Raw genomic sequence first — 7,659 nt, forward strand, 5'->3', positions numbered from 1 at the left:
TGGGTAGTTTCTGTTGTCATTATGATTGAAAAAGAGTAAACACAGTTGATTGATAATAAATGGCTTCAGCCAAACACTACCCATGAGTGAGAGAAAGGTTTTCGTGTTATCATTCATATTCTTTGAAAAATGGCCAGGAAATCATACATTCTGCCACGGTATGTAAACTTATGAGCACAACTGTAACATGAGAACATTGTGTGTTTACTATAACCACAATTATAAATGAACAGGAGGTGATTTAGATCGATTCCCAGTAAATTCATAATTCAGGATATAGTCAACATGCTATGTCCTCAATTATCTACAAACAATCAGCGATCAGTGTTTGTACCGCTCTCCTTCCTGACATGCTGTCACAGGAGACTGAGCGAGCAGAGCTCAGCCTCCTATGACAGCGCTGGCTGTCTCCGCCCACACTGCTTTCCTCTGATCTGACAGGAGGCTGAGCGGTGTGGTAGGAGAGACGCCGGCTGCTCACAGCGTTCTCCTCCCGCAGCGCTCGGCCGCCTTTGACAGTTTCTCTCCTCCCCGCTGGGACACAGAGCAGCGCCTAGCAAGGAGGAGAGAAAAAATAGATGCACCGCTGTATCGGCCCGAAAATGGCACTTTCGGCATTATGCAAAAAGTGCAATTTTCGGCCGATATGCTTCGATAGCCGATATATCTGTGCATCCCTAAAAATAATGTATTATTTCGTTTTGTATTATCGTGGATTATGTATTCGTTGTGGTATATGTTATTAATTGTAGTTATTGTTTGAAAAAATAATAAATATATATTAAACAAAAAATAAATGAATAAAATCAAAGACATTTGTTAGAAATACATTTCTACCAGATGTATTACTATAAATACTATATACTATAATTTGCTGTACCATGCAGTACAGTATATTTGATGACATCATCTGTTTTAGGCTAGGAAGAAGCTACTGGGAGTGTCAAAATAGTCTTTATAAGCTCTTTTCTAACCCAGTTTATGAACTCCGGGTAGATATAAAAGACACTAATGAATGCAATTCTGTATTCATTAATACATCATTAAATGAAACATGTTTATAGAGGGAAAGAGAAGAGTGAAACTGATAAGATCATTAATCTGCTACTTCTTCTTTCATTGTCCAGTCACAGGCTGAGGGAAGGATAGGACCTGGAAATGTTACTTAACTGAAGAAGTGAAAACATTTTTCTGCCCTGCCATACAGGGCTTAAAAATAATTTCATAAGTAAAATAGCTCCAATATAATTGACCTGTGTACAGTATTTAGTTATCTGTATGAAGGTCAGCTGTAGGTTCAGTCTGACAGACGTTTGTGGCTTTCTTTTTTTCCTACAAATATGTTTTCATGATTACTGAACTATAAAGAACCTTCTGACTCAACATTCCCTGCACTAATAGTAATTTCCCCCTTATAGTGCTCTTTGTCATAGAGGCTGGTGGACTAAATCAACTACTGGCTTCTTATTTGTTTTTCATACTCCAACAGTAAGATCCCCCTGCCATAAATACGAACTCCTTCCCTGTCCACCAGGGAATTTCGTGTGTTCCTGCCTACCATTTGTGTTCCAGCCCCTCCTAATGCATTCTACAGAATACAAAAATAATAAGTTAATATGTGAAAAAAGTATAGAACAGATCAGCAGTGCAGATCTAGCAAACTTAGTGCAAAGATCTCATCAGTAGCTGAGGCCTGATAAGCTCCAAACTGTGTGGAGCAAATGAGAAAGTCGTGCTGAACACAGCACCATACTCTTTTCTCCGAAATTCACAAGCCGGTAAAAAACAAGTCTTATGTCTGTGCTAGGCATTTATGTAAGCTGACACATTTGCGTGCATTTGACAGCCCAGCCTAAGACTCATTTGACATAACACAGGCCAGGGTCTGCAAAAGACTCCTAATGAGGTCTGTCACAAACCGTCTAATGAGCAATACACACCTGTCAGACTAGTTTTTGAACTAAAACTTTATCTGTATACATCTCAAGCTCTCAACTCTAGTTTATATGCCATAACTCCTGCATAAATTGAGTTACCTTCATAATAAGTTACTATTCACAAGATTTTATTATTATTTCTTAAGTTTCTTGACCTGCAGGTCATTGATGGTGAATCACAATCTTGGAACAATGAGGTAAGTGCCTTCCCATAGATACACTCTCAGCTGTTTAGGCGTGGGCTGGCTAGTCAGGGGGTACCAAGATGCAAATAAGCCCACCTGCCAACAGACAACCACAGGACTTGTCCTCATCGCCATGGGGACAAAGTACGTTCCCGAGGGTTCCCCCCGCAAAGCACACTCCCCATGTCGTGGGCATGTGGCCTGTTATGGCACAGGGAATCGGGGGTCCTTGCTCTCCCACCCTTTCCTGCCCTTTTTTTTTAGTTGAAGTTTAACAATAAAAGTGCATTCGGAAAGAAGTTTGGATGCATCCAAAATTTTTGTTATCAGAAATTCATATTAGTTATTTCTGTCATTCGGAAATTCGGATGCATCAGAATATATGCCCCAAATTTTAATCCAGAACGAAACGAATCACACGTCTTGCCTATATTACAAGGTCCAGAAGGCTGATGGGACACATAATATTCATATTATTTTTGGTCTACAACAAATTGTAATTTAATTCTGTTAAATAATATGTTGGTTGTTGGATTGTGAAAACTTTTATATGGAAATATGAATATATTTAGGATAGTTGGCATTCAGAGTAGGTCCCCCAGAACATAATAAAATACTCTAGCACACCCCTCAGACCTTGGGTGTGTTTATTCTGTAACCCCTTCTCCAGGTACCAGAAAACATGGCTGCATTTGCAGGGAAAAACTAAAAAAAAATGCAGGAAAAAAACTTAAAAACCTAAGTATTTTTCACTTTTAATCGCTTTTATGATACTTTTGCTAATGTCTGTTTTAAAATAAAATATTATCTTAATTATTTTCCGGGAACCATTTTTCTTTCTTTTCATTGAAACAATGCTTAAAAATTGTTATGCGGAATCTCTGAATGCTTTATTTAGAAATAAAAGAACTGTTACCTCCTTAAAGAAGCTACTGTAATGTAAACTGTCTAGGCGTGAGAGCGAGCGATACAGACATTTTCTTTAAAGGTCAGAATTGCAACAGCAGATGCTGTGAACAGTGCGTTTCTATTAACACGCACAGAGGCTAGTGTGTGTGTGTGTGCGTGTGTGTGCGTGCGTGCGTGTGCGTGTAAAGGGTGAACTGTTCAGTTAATTTTCCCAGGGCCAATTCCTTTCAGTCTGCTGATGCTTAGACTGTTGTCCCAGAGCAGGAAAATATCTGCACAGGGTGAGGCGGAGTGTGTAATATGCAAAATTCTGGTAACAGCGGTGTGATTTGACAGTCTAATCATCACCCCCTTGCTTTTATTTCTCTTCTCTTTCCCTCAGCCACATTTCCATTTTGTATATTCCTAGATGAGTATACTTTTAAATTATAAAATTGTCTCTACCTCCCAGTATTTTTTTACAAGGTTCTTTGCTTCCTATACACTTAAAGATAGTTGCCCCCTCTAGTTTTACAAATGTTGCAAGACATTTCAATGCTAGTAAAGTTTAGCATGCCCCACTTGTGCTTGAACAATATAGGAAAGATCAGGACTCTCCCCTAATCAGGATTACTTTGGTAAATTAAGTTATAAATACACCTTTAGATTCCCTCATTCACACTAAACTGCGCGGATGGAGGAATTCCCCCTGCTGGCTACTGTATTCAGCAGCCAGTGGAACCCATGGAATGCATCTGACTGGTTGTTTCATGGTTTGGCTGACAATTTTCCACCAGCATCCTTAGACAAAAGTTGATTGAAAACTTATGTCGAGCAGTGCCGACAGAACCACCCAGCTTGAATTCGAGCAGTGTATGGCCAGCTTTATATTCAAGATGCAGATGCACCAGCACAGGTGTCATACAGGAGCCAGTCAAGAAAACAACTAACGAGAATAATCACTCTTGAAAGACTTGGCACTAAGACTGCACCCTCTTAAAGCGGAACTTTGCCCTGAATAGAAGCAAGGAGGAAGGATATTTTTTGCAAAGGAGATATCTTTAACAATAAAGTCTTCTTACCCTCCTCCTCAGCAGATGCTTCCAAATGTACAGTATTCAGGATGTACATATTTGGCAGGCCTTGATGCGGGGATGACTTAATTGCTGTGCGTATTTGTTAAAGTTACATCATCCTGGCCTGGCCACTCAAGATGGCCGAAAAATCTCAAACTCAGAAGGAGCTGGGGAGAAGATGTTGGCGCTGTCAAAGGAGCTGGCAGATGTTGCATTGCTGGAGGGGAGGTGAGTAGCGTTTAGTTTCACTTGAATGTACCTGGCCAGAGAGGTCACAGGAACATGTTGTTTTACTTTATTTGGACTTATATGTACATGCCTTTATAAATGTATCAGTTTTTAATAAATAAAACTACATAACATTAATAAAATAAAAACTGTTACGTGGTGTAACTCTCCAGCCTCTGCCAGAAACTGAAATGTTAGATTTGAGTGGACTGACCCTTTAAGTGAATGTTCTTCAAATGTTCTACAAACAACCTGTATAACAGAATAAGGTCTTTTTCTAAAGTGTAATATACAAAATCTGACTAGGAAATGAGAGAACACAAATAAAATGTTTTAAAATTGAAAGAAAAGGTTAGAGTAGTTTGTTCTATTAGAGCAAAGTGTTCTATGGTTTGCAAGCATTGAGTAGGTTAACTGTCATCGGATGAATGGGAAGCCGCTTTCTGCACAACAGGATAATTACATATAGAACACAATTTGCCACCCACATTGCTCTTTCAGCATCATGTATTGTATTTTAAAATGGAGCAACTGCAACACTCCCCTGTGATTAATCTCTCAGGGTAAACACCGGATGCTCCATGTCTAAGTTTAGGGACAACACCAATGCTTTCCTACAAGAAGAAGCAAGATGCTGCTTGAAGTGAACACCCTGGCTAGTGAACTAGACTTGACTGGTGAGGAATCTAAAGCTGGCCATACACCTGTTCTATAAACATTCCCCAAAGTATAAAATAAACTAAATATCCAACAAGAAGAGTGGGACCTAGCTCTTGTGGGCGGGGCAGGGGTAAAGGGCTGGGACCTCAACCAAATAGATCTTGCCACCAAGCGTCCTTGATAAATGAAACTGTCAGAAGATTTAACTCTCTTATCATCTACCGAAAACTGAAACAAACTTCCATTAGTGTTGGATGTCCGCGTCCCCTGCAGTGCAATGTGGTCCCTGGAGTATTACGCCTTCACTTTTGTAGGTGCTGCTTTCTATACATTTTTTTAACCCAAGCACGGTCATAATCAGTGTTTTACACCTTTTTTAAATTAACCAGAATATATGCATGTCAGTCTGTCTGACATGTAATTCAAGACTCATGAGTTATATGATTCTCTGGCAAAAACTGCAATTTTCAAACTTGCCTGAATTGAAATACTATTTGCTCATAATTACTAAAGCTGGCCATAAACTAGTAGATTTTCATATAAACGTTAATACAAAAAATCTTGTCAGAACATATAATAATGCCGTCAGAAACTTGCAGAATGTCATTCGAAATTTTGTTTGGTTTTGATTTTGGAATGGAGTTGGTCCAATGAAAACCACATCACTGTTAGAATTTTGTTAGTTCGAGAAGAAATTTCCATTCTGCTCCTTTGATTTTTTTTTTATATCACTGCAGTCAAAAAGGAATATTAATTTGACTCCATTATATATTAGAAAATCGAACAATTTTAATCGAACAACATTCAAATGGTTTATAACCCCTTGCTATAAAGACTTAGGAGGTCAAACAATGCTACCCACAGGTGGGAGTGCTGAGTTAGAAGACACTGTAATGTCCAAAATACCCAGTGGATAAGGTATTTTTTTTTACGCCTAAAAAACACATTTTATCCAATAACAGAAATAAAAGAAACGTTTTTACATAACTCTGAGGAAGCATTGTATTGTATTTAGTACTCCAACAAAGCCTGCTAAAGTAACTAACTGTCATGGTAACATTTTTATTATTATTTCTTAAGTTTCTTGACCTGCAGGTCATTGATGGTGAATCACAATCTTGGAACAATGAGGTAAGTGCCTTCCCATAGATACACTCTCAGCTGTTTAGGCGTGGGCTGGCTAGTCAGATCAGTAAACTGTACAGCACATGCTAAACATAAAAGATGCTTCATGAGCCCAGAACACATGGAATACAATCATGTAGATCAGTTTGAGATGACATAACAGGGGAACATTTAACATTCCAAAACTGAACAAATGTATGTTTGACCTACAGGAGACCTTGGACTGCTAACAATTCAACAGGAATTACAAAGTATAGACTTCTCTCATTCACAATGAGTTGCATGCAGAAGAGCATCTGAAACAGTATGTTGTACAGCTTGTATCTTGCCTGTAGCTGGATAGTTTTTCAAACAAGGGGAGGCCTACAAGGAGGAGCCATAATATAAAATTAGCAACCATGACATGTCAACAGAGCCTACACACATTTTTGGACTAGCTGGCATCAGAACCACTCGCCAAGCACCCACAAACACACAATGTACACAAAACCAACAGTGCCCATTTGTACCCTGTTTAATGCACATATATTGCACATTAATTCTTCAAAGGGAAATCTAGGTGTCTACAGTATTGTATGATTTCTTTCCATAAATTATTTTTTATTTACTTGCAATGGGACTTTGAATTGCCTAGCAAAGCCCCTAACCGTCTTGCACATCATAACCCTCTCTTAAAAGAAAAAAACCCCAAAATAGCAGCTACAATACCTACACACATTTTAAAGTGTGTAATTTCCCCAGGTGTTCCTTAAAGGGTATGTCAAGGCAAAACAAAAACAACAACAAAAACCCCCATCTCTGCAATACATACACGTTTCCACAAGTTTTATCCCCTTAAACACTCTACACAGTACAGAAAAATAGCCAATGTACTAGAAATATAGTGTGTTCCTACCTTGCTCTTTGACATAAAAACACAGTAAAGGAAATTTATGAAAACTGGAGCAGTTGCCCAGGGCAATCAATCAGCTTCTCTCTTCAGTTTGTTCAGTTAAGATTTGAGAATGAAAGAGAGAATCTAATTAGTTGCCATGGACAAATGCTCCAGATTTTGCCTGCTCCAGTTGTGAAAAATTGTAATTCCAAAGCATGTGATGTCAGCCCTGCCTACTCCAGTTCTGACGCATTTTAAAGAACACAGATGTCTCCTTATCTCCTCCACCTGCTCATCTCCTTAACTCCTCCTGGACAAGAAGACACACCAAGAAGTTATGAGCTCACACAATTTCTGGCAAAATCAACAGGTATTTTTTGCACTTATCAGACAGATATTACAAAAAAATAATTTCAATTGTATATTTAAGAGACCAAAAGGGAGCAAATAAGAGAAGTTCATTGTTAGGGTTTACATACACTTTACGTTCATTGTGGCCTATATTATACATTTTTGACATATAATATTTTAGTGTAAAAAGTTAAAACATTTAGGAAAAGCTATAAATACAACTTCCTATTACAAATAAAAAAAGCTTTTGGATGGTGTTATCATACACATGGAGGACTTGACTTTGTTAACGTTTATAGACTTATTTCATTTTGTTTCTCTAGAAGTTGATGTGG

This window comes from Nanorana parkeri, unplaced genomic scaffold (genome assembly GCF_000935625.1).
Source record: "Nanorana parkeri isolate BGI_ZX_2015 unplaced genomic scaffold, ASM93562v1 scaffold348, whole genome shotgun sequence".
NCBI classification, from domain to species: domain Eukaryota; kingdom Metazoa; phylum Chordata; class Amphibia; order Anura; family Dicroglossidae; genus Nanorana; species Nanorana parkeri.